This window comes from Staurois parvus, unplaced genomic scaffold (genome assembly GCF_062004578.1).
Source record: "Staurois parvus isolate SC_StPar_1 unplaced genomic scaffold, SC_StPar_1.0 ptg000723l, whole genome shotgun sequence".
Lineage (NCBI taxonomy): Eukaryota > Metazoa > Chordata > Amphibia > Anura > Ranidae > Staurois > Staurois parvus.
In genome coordinates this window covers 732,167-749,586 of record NW_028318519.1, presented here as the reverse complement: position 1 = coordinate 749,586, position 17,420 = coordinate 732,167, and the positions used below count along the sequence as shown (strand labels likewise).

Below are 17,420 nucleotides of genomic sequence, written 5' to 3'. Positions count from 1 at the left end.
GGCTTACAGGACTAGTGATGCCACTGTCACTAGTCCTGTCATCCTTGTAACAGAAGGAACTCAGCACAGGGCGCCCACAGCCGACCCTCCTGCCCACCCCTTGTCCTGACCCTGCTAGGGACTCAGTGGTTATGGGGACTCTGATGTCATGGGTGGACTCCATCATGGGGGTACTCTGATAAGATGAGGGGCTTTTATAGGAGGACTCTGATGTGATGAGGGACTCTGTGGTGCTTTGAGGCCTCCGATGTATGGTGGAATGTTGATGTGATGAGGGACCTCTGAAGCGATGGGGTCCTCTGATGTGAAGCAGGGACTTTGATGTGATGAGGGACCTCTGAAGCGATGGGGTCCTCTGATGTGAAGCAGAGACTTTGATGTGATGAGGGACCTCTGAAGCGATGGGGTCCTCTGATGTGAAGCAGGGACTTTGATGTGATGAGGGACCTCTGAAGCGATGGGGTCCTCTGATGTGAAGCAGGGACTTTGATGTGATGGGGGACCTTAGATAGGAAGGGAAGCTCCTTATTTGAAGTTAATTTCATCAATGTGGTTTAGTGCATCGTCCCAGACTCACGATTCCCATTGTTAAGTCCACTTCATACTTTTAAAGATTTCCGCAACTGAAAGAATGTTGAGAAACGCTGCCCAACTTGACCCAAAACGAAACAATAAAGTTTTGCCTTCACATACACTTTACAGTTCAACTTCAATTTCCCTTGTCTGCAGTTGGCAGTACTACCAGAAGAGGGCAGTGTCCCACCAGCATGAGCCAACATTTCTGCATGACTACATCAGCAACACTGAACATTAAAAAAAAAAATGAGAACTGAACATTTTTGAGGCTCATCAATACATCCTATTTTTTTTCCTTCCAACAAAAAAAGTGGGAGGTTGCATTGTGTGGTTTGTCAAATAAGAAATATAACCATCTTTTCCTTTCTTTTTTTTTTTTTTTTTATTTCCTCCCAAAACAAGGTGACTGCAAAACTCCACTTCTCAAACATGTGAGCGGAGAAGAGGCACGCAGACAGGACAGGGGAAGTTTGGCTGAACTTATCTCACATACAAGTTGGATTTCTGGAGCAAAGTTTGGGAGAAGTCCTTCCCATGTTGCAGGAACACTTGTAATCTGCACTCGGTGGAGTTGAACCGTCAGCGCGAAGAGCGCCGGGAATTCTGGGAGAGCACCTGGTGAGACAGGTGAGTAGCCTTTGTAAGATTTTTTTTTTTTTTTACTTTTACTATTTTTTACTTAATTCCAATAACATTGTATTCACTTGTGCTTGGTTAATACCTCTGATGATAGTACTCAGCATATAACTCCATGTTTTTTAATTTTTTATTTATTGTGTTTATTTGTTATTATTATTTGTATTATTATTAATAATAATAATAATTATTATTATTATAATACAGGATTTATATAGCACCAACAGTTTGCACAATGCTTTATGACGTGAGGGCAAGCACAGTTACAATACAATAAAATACAAGAGAGGGCCCTGCTCAAAAGAGCTTTCAATCTAATATTTAATTCTTTTTGCACATGCAGGTCAAGCTGTCCAGAAAAGGTGACAGTTACAGGGGTTTGGACAAGCCATATAACACAGGGGTGCTTACAACTGTCAGCTTTTATGAAATCTTTTATTAACTTGAAGGCTCAGCATGCAAGCCAAGCAACTAGCAATCTATTTTTTTTTTCATACGCAGGCCAAGCTGTCCAGAAAAGGTGACAGTTACAGGGGTTGGGAGAAGCCATATAACACAGTCAGGGGAACTTACAACTGTCAGCTTTTATTAAATCTTTTATTAACTGGAAGGGTCAGCATAGACGCCAAGCAACTAGCATTCTAATATTTAATGTTTTTCACATGCAGGCCAAGCTGTCCAGAAAAAGTGACAGTTACATGGGTTGGAACAAACCATATAACACAGCCAGGGGTACTTTCAACTGTCAATTGTTTACGAAACCTTTTATTAACCGGAAGGGTCAGCATGCAAGCTAACAAATTAGCAATCTAAAATTAAATTTTTTTCACACGCGGGCTAAGCTGTCCAGAAAAAGCGACAGTTACAGGGGTTGGGACAAACTGTATAACACAGCCAGGGGTGCTTACAACTGTCAGCTTTTATAAAATCTTTTATTAATCCAAAGGGTCAGCATGCAAGCCAAGCAACTAGCAAGCTAATTTTTTTTCATATGCGGGTCAAACTATCCAGAAAAAGTGACAGTTGCAGGGGTTGGGACAAACCATATAACACAGCCAAGGGTGCTTACAACTGTAAGCTTTTATGAAACCTTTTATTAACCGTAAGGTCATCATGCGAGCCAAGCAACTAGCATTTTCTAATGGAATGCTGGACTTGTGCTGCATTGGACAGTCCTATTGCAACAAATGATGCTGCAGTACATGGAATTTTTTGTTCCATTGTGAGGCATTGGGCAGCCCATCCAAGTGAAAGGGCTGCCCTAACGCAATGTGCAACACAGCATGTTTAACACACTGTACAGTACCAGGCTGGTGGGAATGGGTCCTGGTGGGAATGGGTCCTGGTGGGAATGAGTCGTGGTGGGAGTGGTGTCTGGCGTGAAGGGGTCCTGCTGGGAATGGGTCCTGGTGTGAGTGGTTTCTGGTGTAAACAGGTCCTGGTGGGAATGGGTCCTGGTGGCAGTGGTTTCCGGTGTAAACGGGTCCTGGTGGGAATGGGTCCTGGTGGGAGTGGTTTCTGGTGTAAACAGGTCCTGGTGGGAATGGGTCCTGGTGGCAGTGGTTTCCGGTGTAAACGGGTCCTGGTGGGAATGGGTCCTGGTGGGAATAGCTCCTAGTGGGAGTGGTTTCTGGTGTAAATGGGTCCTGGTGGGAATGGGTCCTGGTGGGAATAGGTCATGGTGGTAATGGATTCTAGTGGGTATGGGTCCTGCTGGGAATGGCTCCTGGTGGGAGTGGTTTCTAGTGTTACTGGGTTCTGGTGGGAATGGATTCTGGTGGGAGTGGGTCCTGGTGGGAAGTGAATTTTTGGTCTGTTGTGGTACATTGGGCAGCTCCTTCAAATTAATGGGCTGCCCTAAAACAACACATGTTAATGTACATGCATTTAACGTACCACAGAATACCAGGCGGGTGGGAATGAGTTCTGGTGGGAATAGGTTCTGCTGAGAATGGGTCCTGGTAGGAATGGGTCCTGGTGGGAATGGATTCTGATGGGAATGGGTCCTGCTGGGAATGGGTCCTGGTGGGAAGGGGTCCTGGTGGGAAGGGGTCCTGGTGGAATTGGGTTCTGGTGGGAATGGGTTCTGGTGAGAATGGGATTTTTGTCTGCTGTGGTACCTTCAAATAATTTGGCTGCCCTAACACAACACAAAACACGTTGTACGTTTAACGTACCTCAGAGTACCAGGCTGGTGGGAATGGGGTTGTTGGTCCATTGGGGTGCGTTAGGCAGTTCCTTCAAGTAAATAGGTTGCTCTGACAGAACGACTGACACAACATGTTAATGCAAGTGTGTTTAACGAAACGCAGAGTACCAGGTTGCTGCATGTGGGATTTTTTTGGTCCATTCTGGTGCATTGGGCAGCCCATTCAAGTGAACAGGGCACAAGGCGTGACAAGTGTTAATGAATGTGCATCTAAAGCACCATAGAGTACCAGGCTAGTGTGAATGGGATTTGGTTGTGGTGAGCTGGGCAGCTCCTTCAAGCGAAGGGGCTGCCCCAGCAAAGTGCTTGACCCAACATATGTTAACATGCGTGCTTTTAACGTACCACAGAGTATCCAGCCTGTGGGAATAGGTCCTGGTGTGAATGTGGTTTTTGGTCCATTGTGGTGATTGGGCAGCTCTTTAAGTGAACAGGCTGCCTTAACACACTCCACCTTAATATTCTGTATTCGAATGCCTCTATGTACACCTAGTAAATGCTTATGGAAGCTTATGCAGGCGGTGTTTGGTGCGTTTTTGCATGTTTTTTAACACAACAGGTGTTCAGGCGTGTGCATTTAACATGTCACAGAGTACCAGGTTGATGGTAAGGGGTTCTGCTGTGAATGTGAGGTTTGGTCCATTGTGTTGCATTTAGCGGCCTAAATAAGTGAAGTGAGTGCAAATACAGCTGGAACTGCTGGTGTTGCGAATTTGTAGGCACTTCCATTTAAGTCTACGGGGCCAAAATCATGCAACCAAACTCCAAAAAAGCTAACATACATTTCTGAGCTTGTTGTTAAAAGCATGTCCAAATGTTTATTTTAGATTTTATGTTGGCCTGCCTCTCACAACTATTAGTTTTCTCTGCCATCAATCATTTTCATTGTATGAAAGAACACATCCCCAGCATTCCCTTAGATTTTCATGCTCCCTGGGTGGTGCAGATTTTAGATATGCAATCTGCTGATCAGTTGCTTGATTACAAATCAAGCAAGTGATCAGCAGATTGTACAGCAAAAGTCTGCATCATCCTGTGGCCAACAGTGAGGAGCATGCAAGCCTGAAAGGATGCTGGGGATGTGTTCTTTCATACAACGCTCAAGGCAGAACATTACAAATCAAGCAAGTGATCAGCAGATTGACCAGCAAAAGTCTGCAGCATCCTGTGGCCAGCAGTGAGGGGAATGCACGCCTGAAAGGATGCTGGGGATGTGTTCTTTCATACAACGCTCAAGGCAGAGCATTACAAATCAAGCAAGTGATCAGCAGATTGAACAGCAAAGGTCTGCAGCATCCTGTGGCCAGCAGTGAGGGAAATGCATGCCTGAAAGGATGCTGGGATTTGTTCTTTCATACAATGCTCAAGGCAGAGCATTGCAAATCAAGCAAGTGATCAGCAGATTGCACAGCAAAAGTCTGCAGTATCCTGTGGTCAGCAATGAGGAGCATGCATGCCCGAAGGAGTGCTAGGGATATGTTCTTTCATACAACACTTGAGGTAGAGCATTACAAATCAAGCAAGTGATCAGCATATTGCACAGATAATGCCTGCAGCATGCCGTAGCCAGCGGTGAGGAGCATGCACACCTAAAGAAATGCTGGGGATATATTCTTTCATACAACATTCGAGGCAGGGCATTACAAATCAGCTAATCAGCAGATTGCACAGCTAATGCCTGCAGCATCCCGTAGCCAGCGGTGAGGAGCATGCACACCTAAAAAATGCTGGGGATATATTCTTTCATACAACATTCGAGGCAGGGCGTTACAAATCAGTTGATCAGCAGATTGAGCATTACAAAGGAGTAGTGAAGAGCATGCTTGCCTTAAGGGAAGCTGGGGATGTGTTCTTTCCTACAACACTCAAGGAAAGGCATTAGAAATCAAGCAAATGATCAGCAGATTGCACAGCTAAAGTTTTCAGCACCCAACAGACATTTTGGAGTCCTAGTGCCTCTTGGATATGTCATTGTTGAATTTCATTTTGCCTGTGTGTGGGCCGTTGGGGAGATTTTCCCTTATTTCCTTTCCCAGAGACACAACAGCAAGTCAGGGGAAAATGTCTCTATAATGAGAGAATTACCTTACCAGTTCTATCAATCATAAAGGTTCAGCATTGCATGTGAGCGTTGCCTAGGGTGGTCTGCATACAAATGCCTAGGAATGCCCACTCCTCCAGACTGACCTCCACCCGTCAAGGTATTTTATAATTTGCATAACCCCTCCCACTGCTTGCTTGTCAGTCCCATTGTGATATTAATAAAGTTAAAGTTGTTTTAATGGCATAATGTGTAGCACTACCCTCTTAGGAGTCGCTGAGTTTTGGGTCCCCCTTAAGCTATGCACAGCCAGGCAACACGCATTTTTCACACTTTGCACATTGGAGTCAAAGAAAAGTCTTTGAGCTTGGTTTTGTGATTTTATTAAGGGATTAAGAACTTGGATGGAGGTCTAGGGGTATGTGGGATGGCCGAGGCACTGTAGGACAAACTCCTTTGTACAAAAATGTGAATAGCAACAGTCTCTCTTTATGGGGTGCTAAAGCCCCTTTGATGTACCTCCTTAGACCCTGGATGATTCATCCTCTCCACTACCTGGAGGGTATCTCTGGGCAATGGGTCCCAGAAGCTGCCAATTAAATGCAGCAGTCCTGGATGAGAAGCTAGTTGGGATTTCCACCTGACTGCACTCTCCCCTTACCTGTCCCAGGGGGTGCAAGAGTACTCACACTGTCCTTTACTGTTAGCTTGGTGGGTTGGTGGCTGCCTTCAGGCCTTACGCTGGGCTGGCTCCTTCATGCTGCTCAGAATGTCCTCCTTGGGAGATGGTGGTGCAGTAGAGGTCATCTTTTCCAGCAGCTGCTTGTAGGTAGGCCCCCTCCCAGGCTCCAAACTAACTAGTTGGGATTTCCACCTGACTGTCCTCTCCCCTTACCTGGCCCAGGGGGTGCAAGAATACTCACACTGCCCTTTACTGTTAGCTTGGTGGGTTGATGACTGCCTTCAGTCCTTACGCTCTGCTGGCTCCTTCCCTGCTGCTCAGGATGTCCTCCTTGGGAGATGGTGGTGCAGTAGAGGTATTCTTTTCCAGCAGCTGCCTGTAGGTAGGCCCCCTCCATGGGGCCCCCTCCCAGGCTCCAAACTTCAGTTAGTTGGGATTTCCACCTGACTGCCCATACCTGGCCCAGGGGGTGCAAGAGTACTCACAATGTCCTTTACTGTTAGCTTGGTGGGTGGGTGGCTGCCTTCAGGACTTATGCTGGGCTGGCTCCTTCCCTGCTGCTCAGAATGTCCTCCTTGGGAGATGCTGGTGCAGTAGAGCAGCTGCCTGAAGGTAGGCCTTCTCCATGGGGCCCCCTCCCAGGCTCCAAACTCCAGCTACTCATTCCATCTTCAACCTGACACTGACCACTGCCCTGCAGGCTCTGTGATATTTGAGGGTTGCCTTGGTCGCCATGCGCAGCCTCCTGCCAAAGGATTGGCCAAGGTCCTTCAAACATGCAAATATGGGCCTCCTCTCCTCCACTTCCCTATTCCAAAACGTTCTCCACTCTCTAGAAAGGTGGGGTGGCTCCAGACGCACTGACCTGTTAGAGCCTCCAAGCCTGTCCTGAGGTGACCTCCCTACCTCCCTCCCAGGCTGACTCATCCCAGGCTGCTACCCAGCCTCTGCCTAAAAAAGAAAAAAAAACAACCAGCCTATCTGGCTAACCTGGAGGCCATTACATATGCATTAAGGTAAAAAAAGCCTTCCAGTATCAGCTCCACCCAAATACTTACCTGGCTCCTCTTTTCATCCAGCATTGTGCCTAAGAGCGTATCACAGCTTTCTCTCTCTCTCCTCACAGGCACAGAGTCAGCAGTAAAATTCATTGACTCCTGCTGCTGTCAATCAAATCCTATGAGGAGGGATTGGAGGTGGGGCCGAGATGCACTGTGTGTGTCTGTGGACACACACAGCCTGGCTTGGGATCGAGCCCCCATGACAAGCACTTGCTATGGGGGCAAACACAGATGAGGAGGGGCAAATCCCAGAAGTAGAGGATCGATCGGCGTCGCTCTGTGCAAAACCATCGCACAGAGCAAGTATAACATGTTTATTATTTTAGGACAAAAAAAAAGCTGAACCTTTACATCCACTTAAAGTGGAAAAAATGTTTGAGGACCCGTTCACAGCTAGGAGTTTCCGATCTCAGGCAGAATCGCCGCCATTTTGGCCACAATTCCAAAACTCTGCAAAAATGACAAATTGCGCCATGCTTTTTCGGTTGGCATTCATTTTCAACAACACGCGATAAATCGCGCTGTAATCGCAGCAAACCGCATCAGGTTTGTTGCTCAAAAGAAGCTCCTGCTCCTTTTTCAGCGACAAGCTTCTCGCTAAGCGCTTTGCCGCGATTGCAGCGCGATTGATGCGACAATCGTGGCAGAACCGCACCGTGTTCTGGCGCCATTGAAAATGAACGCCATCCGAACGGGCATGGTGCAATTTGTCATTTTTTGCAGAGCGTTTTACGAGCACGGGCAGAATCAGAAGAGATCACAAAAGCCCGGATGCGAGTGAGGCCTTAAAAAGTGTTAAAAAATAAAATACAACAAAACTCAATTAAAAAAAAAAACGGGAAAAAAAGTAAAAAAAAAAGTAAAGTCCCCTTTAGGATGCACATACAAACAAAAAACGCAAACTTACGTAAACAACGGCTGAGCAACACACAATGGGTATCGCCGCACACGACGCAGTGAGAAGACTAATTCTAGAGCCAGGGTTTCTAGATAACTAAATTTATGAGCTGCAAAAGGATTTAGTGTCGGCAATGGGCAGTGCTGGGAATCGTACTTTGTCGCCTCCTCGTCGTCTACTGACCCATTTAATATCTGTTTGGTTAAAAAGACACTTAATTTTTTATAATTTACTGAAAATTTGGAGATTGCATTGTGTGCATTAAAATTCATTGGAGTGCATTGTTTTTAACTAAAAATCTAGCAAACAGTTGCTTGAATATCATGTGACATAAAAAAAATTGCAACGACGTCATTTAATTCTACGGGTCCTCTGCTTTTACAAAAACGCACATTTAACCCCTTGTCTACCAATGTACATTTGTAAACCTTCTGGAATTCAAGGGATTTTTATGTATTTTTTTTTTTAAAGTCGGAGATGGACTCCACTTGCCCTCCTGAGGATTTCCAGCCCCTTCCTAGCCAGGTCATATTTTGCGTTACGGCGATGCGTTACTTTAACCAACAACTGCGCAGCCATGCACCCAAATGAAATGTCTTTTCCCCCCCAAATAGAGCTTTCTTTAGGGGGCATTTATGATCACCTCTGCACCTTTTATTTTTTAGCGCTATAAACAAAAAAAGACTGACTATTTAAAAAAAAAAAAAATTAAAAAAAAAAAAAAAATATATATATATATATATATATATATATATACAGTATATACATATATATATATATATTTTTTTTTTTTTTTACTTTTTGACTTTTTGCTATTAAACATGTCCAATAAAAAAATCAAATTTTGCCATAAATTTAGGCCAAAATGTATTCTGCTGCATGTCTTTGCTAAAACAAAAAAAATCCCAATACGTGTAAATTATTTTCCGTGAAAGTTATAGTGTCTACAAATGGCGGCATATCACACATGGAAGAAAAATATATTTAAAATACATTTTTAAAATATTCTTCCCAAATATATTGCCAAATATTTGAAATGCTACAATTTTGGCCATATTCAATATATTTAAAAAAATAAAAAATAAAAATATATATATATATATATATATATATGCTGCATGTTGAAATGTGTTTTTATTACAAGATATATGAAAAATATTTGAAGAAATATGTTTAAAAAAAGATATATTTTTTTTAAATATATTTTTTTTAAATATATTCTTCAAATTTTTTTTTAACTCTCCTGTTTCTCCAGAGAGCCTGCGGCAATCTATTCTAACATTGAAACTGCAACGCATAAATCCAGAAATGGGTATTATTTCACTTCTGGGTTCAGAGCGATCATTCCTTGGCTATTGTGGCTGGGGAGGCAGCTAATCAAGCATGTGCTTGATTAGCTGCAGTAGAGGGTAGGAGAGTCTTTGTCGGTCTGATGGATTCCTGATGCCTCTATAAGTCCTCATGCACACTGGAAGTTTTTACAGAGGATGTTTTTGGCTTTTGGCATTTTTTCCTACAGCCAGTAAACCCCCGGCATGTTATCCTATGTGTCCATGCACACATAGACTGGAATCAACGTTTTTTGGCAGGAAAAAACCCCAGAACTAGTGGGTTTCTAGAGGAGTTTTGTAGCTGTAAAAACGCTCTAACTCTGGTAAACGCGGTAAAACGCGGTAAATTGCCACAAAACAGTGTTTTTGGGTGTTTTTTTTAGCAAAAATCGTATTTTTTTCTGCCGTGTAGAAAATGCTAAAAACCACAAATGTGGAAAAATAAGGACAAATGCAGCTAAATGCTAATGCAAAAATGCTAAAAAACGCTGAAAAACTTGTACAGTGTGCATGGTGCCTAAAGAGGACCTGTCACCTGCCCACCCTACCACATAGGGGGCTTGTTAGCCTTGTAGAGATAGAAATAAAGTCGAATGAAAAGAAAAGAAAAATGTATGTAAAGAAATAGTAAAAACTAAAAATAAAAAGGCATCTAAAAGAAAATTAAAAGCACCCATGTCGCCCCTGTACACATCCCAATGCAAATATGCAGTGTAGGACAAGAACGGGTAGGTAAACATAAACACGTGAGTTTTTTTCCAAACATATCGATATGAGAGCAAGAAGTAAAGTCTCAGCCTCGGAGCAGAGAGAGTGGTGCGGGAACGTGTGATAGGTAAGTGATCACCGATGATGGGGTTGACTTCACCACCAATGCAGGAAGGGGGGTTAACTGTTAACTTTCACTGCCATACCCACCAAACTGAGAATGCAGGGGGTGATGCGATGGCTGGCAGGGGGTTGGGCAGGTTAACCTTTAATGCCATGATCGCCAATTTGGGGGTGGAGCTTGGCAAGGAGCCAGGACAGTCTTTAAGAGTAACCAAGCCTGCTCAGCAGCAGGAGAGTTTGTGTGGAAGATGGAGAGGAAGTGAGGCTGGAGAGCAGGAGCCAGGGAGGGGGCCCAGATGGAGAGAGGCTCACCTACAGGCAGTAAACCTTGGAAGGAGGAAATCTCAGGACTTCATCAGCCCCCTGAGAGAGGGCCACCTGTGAGGCAGGGAAGGAGCAACCCAGCTAGAAGGTCTGGTAGCAGCCATCGACCCATCAGCAACACAAGAGAAGGACTGAGTGAGTAGACATGCACCCCCTAGGCCTGCTGGGGGAAGGAGCACTCTGGTGGGAAACCAGATTAGCAACCACCCATCAACCACCTGTCTTATCTCTTAAAGTGACAGGCACTGGATCCCCTGCTGAGGGATTTCTCAAGGCAGCTGGATAAAGGAGTCATCTGGGGTCTGGGGTGGTACAACAGAAGATGCTGGCTAGCTCTCCTGAAGAGGATTTTTGTGTGAAGACGTGGACATAGTTCAGGAAGTTGTCCTCGGTTTCTCAGTACCCTTGCGCATCCCATGCACCCCTTACCCCATCCAAGTTCTAAATCCCCTAATAAAACTTCAAAAACAAGCTCAAGGACTGTTCACTGCTTCCTGAATGCAAGCGGATGTAAAAATGCATGTTGCCTGGCTGTGCAGAACTATAGGGGGACCCAAAACTTCAGCAACTCCTAAGGGGGTAGTGCTACAACAGCAATGCTGGGGGTAATATTGTGCCCCAGACACCAGTGCTGGGGGTTGTTATTGCATTCACTGACACCAATGCTGGGGTTCTTATTGCGGTCACCGACACCAGTTCTGGGAGTTATTATTGCATCCACTGACGGTTATTGAACTCCAGTGTGCATTGTGATATGCTGCAAAAAATGCAGCAGGACCAATGTTTTTGGGTGCGGAGGTATATAAATGTGCTGCTGTAGTGCTGCCCTCTGGAAGTGGGTTTTGGGTATTGTAGGGTTTTTTTCTGCGATTTCACACACTCATGGGGATAAGATTGAGTTTTTTTGAACCAGAAATTTGTGTACTTTTTTTCCTGAAAATATGCGTTTGATAAATAACTACACCAATACCATGCAACATAAAAATATTGCATCAGCTTTCAGAAAATTTATAGTTACTTGGGGGGTTTAACCACTTCCCATCTGGCCCATGTACATAAATGGCCGGGACGGGAGCAGTGCAGGAGCGGGTTGCCATTCAAAAACGGCGCCCGCATCTACAGGCTGTGCGCGCTCCCTGGGAGCACCGCAGCACCGCGATCCAGTGCCCGGAGGACACAGCGGAACACCAATCGCTGTACGGGACCTCTGTGTGAGGTCCTGATCATGTGATCACTGATTGGCCAATCGGTGATCACATGAATAGTAGTAAGCAAGATGTCACTTCCTGACATCATTGCTTACTACGTGTGAAATCTGTGAATGATCAAAGAGGTCACATGGTACAAGGCTATTCACAACAGCCTTGTACCATGTGACAAGCTGTGACCAATCACAGCTCACACAGTATCTCTCAATGACTGCAAGAATGCAGCCAGAGAGGAGAACTGATTGCTTTTACAGCCTTTATGGGTATAAAAGCAATCAGTGCAAAAAAAAAAATCTTTATCACCCCCCACATGTAGTACAGTGTCACTATGGAGACACTGTACTGCTATGGTGACAGTATGTTAAAAAACATTAACATATTTTTGGTTATGGGTTATTTTTTTTTTTTTTACTAAAATGATAACTGAATACATTTTGGCCAAGATTTATGAAGAAAAATTATTTATTTGCAAAATTTTATATGAAAAACACTTTTTTTCAAAATTCTTGGACTTTTTCATTTATATAGCATAAAAAAAATCCCAGTGGTGAATAAATACCACCAAAATAAATGTTATCTGTCTAAAAAAAATGTGAAAAACCTCATATGGGTGCAGTGTTGCATGACCGCGTAATTGTCATTCAAAGTGTGGTAGCACTGAAAGTTGAAAATTAGCCTGGACAGGAAGGGGATAAAAGTGTCCAGACTTATATGAAAACTTTTTTTTTCAACATTTTTGGACTTTTTCATTTATATAGCAAAAAAATAAAAATCCCAGTGGTGAATAAATACCACCAAAATAAATTTTATCTGTCTCAAAAAAATACGAAAACATTCAAATGGGTACAGTGGTGCATGACCACGCAATTGTCATTCAAAGTGTGATAGAGCTGAAAGCTGAAAATTGGCCTGGGCAGGAAGGGGGTGAAAGTGTCCGGACTTATATGAAAAACACTTTTTTTTTAAATTTTTGGACTTTTTCATTTATATAGCAAAAAAAAAACCTAAAAAAATGTTCAAATGTGTGAAAAAGTGGTTCAGCATGTGTACTCAAAATGAAAAAAAAAAGGCTTTATCAGCAAAAGGATTAAACCACAAAAAGATATGTGTGTAGCGGAGTTTCCCTTTAGAGTCCGGAACACGATAGCAATTACAAATACTTTTCTAACAATTGCTGTGTCAGGATTTTGCTGTATTGTCCTGCTGCCAATTCATCCATTTCCCGATAAACCCGCCACCAATACATTTCACACTCAGTAAGTCCATTAGGAGCCCCTCTCCATATTGATTTCATTCATTTCCTCGCCATTTACACCCCCAGGCTGGTCTGCATCACCTGCACAAATAGTGGACTATTAGATATAATTAAAGTGCGGAGCTCTATGTACTCTCTGGTGGCTGATTTTCCCGTTGTGAATACAAGGTCAGATTATAAACAATTATTGCTAATATCCTGCATAAACACATGGACTTATTAATGCATTTATCTTGCCAAATATAACAACATAAAAATGAATAACCCCTTAAAAGCTTTTTCTGCCGTATTTATCACTAATCTAGACATTTGCCTACATTTTTTCTTCCACTAGATGCCCTCATTCTGATGGTCGGCAAAGTTCAAACCACTTATGGACTCAGCCCTAGCCTGTGAATGGACAGTGAAAGGAGAAGCAGCCATCTGATGAGTTTTATGAAGGAAGGGGCAGAGACGGTGCTGATAACATTGCACAAATATGGCCAGTAGCCATATGGCATTGCTATCTCCGCCCCTTCTCTTAGTGGGCATAGGCATCCCGGTGGCTCCTAGGGCCACCACAGCTGCGGACTCCTGAGGTTTCCTTAGGAACCAGTTGAAAGGTTGACATGATTAAGGTGTGAATATTAAGGACACAAATGCATGAATTTGATTGGTTAATATTAACGGTTGGTCATTAATAATCTGCCTAGAGAATACAGATTCATATATACGCTTATGTTTCCGCAAAAGAGTTGAAGTGTATTGCAACGAGCTTCGGCATGGTGTGCAACTCATTTCCCGATATATTGTAAGCTATCGCTCAGGTGTAACCGGTGGGGGCCCCCATTGAGAGGAAAAACTCAACACCAGCCCTTTGACCAATGTCAGCAGAAAGCTATCAAATATAGAAGTGGTAGAAATATGGCCTGTTTGTTATGCCCTTCTAGATGGCTAAGGGGAGTTAGACTTGAATGGTTAGATAGAGGCAGGTGCAGGGGCGGACTGACCATTTGGAAACTCGGGCACTGCCTGAGGGCCCGGGGTCAGTAGGGGGCCCCATGAGATGCCCCTGGTACCTTTTTATAGGCTTTTTTGAGTTTGGGCAAGGACACAGGGGCCCCATGATCCCCTATTGCCCGGGGGCCCCATGAGTTGTCAGTGCGCCCCTGGGCAGGTGTAATAGCCAGACTGGGGTCAAATTGTGGTCAGGGCTGAGAGGCTCTGCATGCCAGGACCTCTGTAATTTCCACCTGCTCTGGAGCTTTGGAGGAAGGCTCTAGAGGCAGTGGGTTGATCTGAGCAGTAGCTGACTGCACTCTTGAGGAACACCAGTCAATTCCCAACTTGGCAAGGGGTTGGGACACCCTTAAGAGTGTTTGAGCCTGCTAAGTAAGAGAAGTGCGGGTGGAAGATGAAGTGAGGCTGAGATGCAGGAGCCTGGGAGGGAGCCCAGGCTGAAAGGGGCTCACCTCCAGGCAGAGGTACCTTGAAAGGAAGAAAGCGGTGGACTTCAATGGCCTCCTGAGAGAGGATCGCCTGGAGACAAGGAAGGGGCGGCCCAGCTGATAGGCCTGGTAGCAGCAACCTACGAAACAGCACAACAGGAGAAGGACTCAGTGAGTACTCCTACACCCCCTGGACCAGAAAGGGAAAAGAGAATTTGGGTGGAGAACCTGACTAGCTCTACACTTGGGACTGTTACAGCTCAAGTGGCAGTTTGGACTCCCTTGCCTAGGGATTCCTCCAGACAAGCTGGATAAAGAAAAGGATTTATCTGGGGTCTGGGTGGCACACCAGAAGAGGCTAGAGAGCTCTGCTAGAAAAAAAAATTCAGAATATAAGGCTTGTAAATAGTTCAGGAATTTTACCATTCCCTTGGGCATCCCGTACATCCCTTTAACCCATCCAAGTTCTACATCCCTAATATAACTTCAAAACAAAGCTCAATGACTGGTTTTCTGTCTCCTGATGCAAGTCGTAATGGAAGATGTGTGGTGCCTGGCTGTGCAAGACTAAAGGGGGACCCAGTTCTTCAGCAACTCCTAATGGGGTAGTGCTACATGATTTTTGGCTCCCACCAAAGAGGGGGCTGAGTGGGCAAATTTTGGGTGTTCGTCCAAACGTTTGAACAGCCAAAGTTCAGACCAAACCATCGGTTTATCTGTTAATAAGGGAGGACATAGGCCTTGCATGGAGGATTGTGCGGCTGATGTGTGAGTACAATACCCGCATCTTGCTAAGTCTCAATCTGATCTGTACTATGTATATGGAAATTTACTTCTATGTCAAATACTGTATATGGACAGGTTCTGTTTCATCACATTAAACTAGCCTTTTTCAACCTTTTCAACACAGAGAAACCCTTGAAACTGAACTTTTCAGTCTCAGGGAAGCCCTGCTAAAAATGACTATATTTACAACTCATGATACATTAGTGTGATGGTCAGTGGGGGGAATGCTTCTTACACTTGTGGTCATTGGGAACAATTACCCCCTTACAGATAGCTAAAAAGATCAATGGTGTCAGTGGGAATATTGCTGAGAGGCAGAAATTGCTCATTGCTCAAGGAACCCCCAGCAACCTCTGAAGGATTCCCAGGGTTTCATAGAACCCTACAACAAGAATAATCTCCTGCGCTTAGGTGGAATAGTCCAGCAAATATGTGGATAGTCTCATATACCCTTGCTGCCCTGTAGGACTTGGGATATCCTGTAGCCACTAGAAAAAAAACAACAGAAAAAGAAAGGGCGCACAAGCCTAGGTCATTATCCAACATGTTTTTAGTATAAATTTGATTTTAAAAACTGCTTACTATTACCCTTTCCACGAAAATTAAGAAGGCTAGGCAAGCTTTGTTGCATAGGCTTATTTCTCGTATTCAGACTTTGGAGACAAATCATAAATGTTCGCAGGCAGTGCAGGTTTCTGAGGTGCTGTCCCAAGCACGGCAAGCTTTGTTGGAGAAACTGGGGGGTCAGGTGCGCTAGAATTTCTCTCTCCGCTCAAAATTCTTTTATGAACATGCCAATAAAAATGTCCGTTACCTGGCCAGAGCACTACAGAAAGCTAAACAGGATATGACTACTCATTCCATTAGAGATCAGTCGTGTAGTTCGAACTCTTTGACGGAAGCTATCGCGTCTCAATTTGTTCAATATTGTGAAAAATTATATAATCTATCGACATCGGGAGACCCTCCAAAAACTGCCCTTGACTGAGTGAGTGAGATCCAGGCGTTCCTTAGTCAATATGGTGTTCCTCCTTTATCCCTTGATGCAGCGGACTTCCTGGATAAATTGATCTTGGTTGAGGACGTTTTGGAGGCTCTTAAGGGCATGAAACCAGGTAAAAGTCCAGGTCCAGATGGAGTGCCCACTCTATACTACAAAATGTTTCAGGAGCTGCTTCTCCCCAATTTTGTGTGAGCGTTTAATTAGTTGGAAGAGAGCTTGCCACTCCCAACCCAACTTTTAGAGGCTCATGTGACCGTTATTCCAAAACCTGGTAAAGATTTAACGCGTGTCCAAAATTACCATCCGATTTCCCTACTAAACGTAGATGTGAAGTTGTTCACAAAAGTTCTTGCTAATCGCCTTTTGCCTCACCTTAGGTCATGGGTGCCGTTGGATCAGGTGGGCTTTGTTCCAGGTAGGGAGGGTCGAGACAAGATGATTAAGGCGTTGAACATACACAACTGGTTGACTGCCTCTAAATACCCCGGGTTCTTTCTTTCTATGGATGCAGAAAAAGCATTTGATAGAGTATCTTGGGAATACATGGCAGCAGTGATGTCAAATGCGGGACTGGGGATTAAAATGCAGACCTTTATTGGCTCCTTGTACTCCAATCCATCAGCCTCTGTGAAGGTAAATGGGCTGTTGTCAAAGGCCTTCTCGATTACAAATGGCACTAGACAGGGGTGCCCCCTGTCCCCCATTAAGTTTGTGTTGACACTAGAACCCTTTTTAAGACATATTCAAGCAGATCCAGATATAGCGGGGATAACAATTGGATCACACTGTTATAAGGTGGCGGCCTTTGTGGATGATGTCGTTCTGTTTCTTTCCCGTCCAATAACTACTCTTCCAGCATTACTAAGTGATCACAGGAATTTCCATTTGAATGGCAGGTGAAGGGAATTACTTATCTAGGGATCTTCTTGCTGGCATCTCTGTCAGAGCTGTATGATCTCAATTTCCATTCTCTGCTTCGCAAAATAGATGATGACTTAACTACCTGGAGTGGTCTCCATCTTTCTTGGTTTGGCAGAGCGGCAGTGCTAAAAATGACGGTATTGCTGCGATGTCTGTACCTCATGCAGACTATTCCAATTTCCCTTCCCTGAATCTTTTTCCATATGGTTCGGCGCCTATTCTCCAGATTTA

At 44.2% G+C, this 17,420-nt stretch overlaps 1 protein-coding gene across 1 annotated transcript in view; it reads left to right on the top strand.

Moving 5' to 3' along the window:
* Window positions 1-951: 951 nt before the first annotated feature.
* The window catches only part of SCARA5 (scavenger receptor class A member 5), a 537,618-nt gene continuing 521,149 nt past the window's right edge, over window positions 952-17,420 (top strand). Inside the window, exon 1 of the mRNA XM_089653868.1 lies at window positions 952-1,203. The gene's annotated coding sequence lies outside the window, so the exon portion shown is untranslated. The remainder of the gene's footprint in view (window positions 1,204-17,420) is intronic.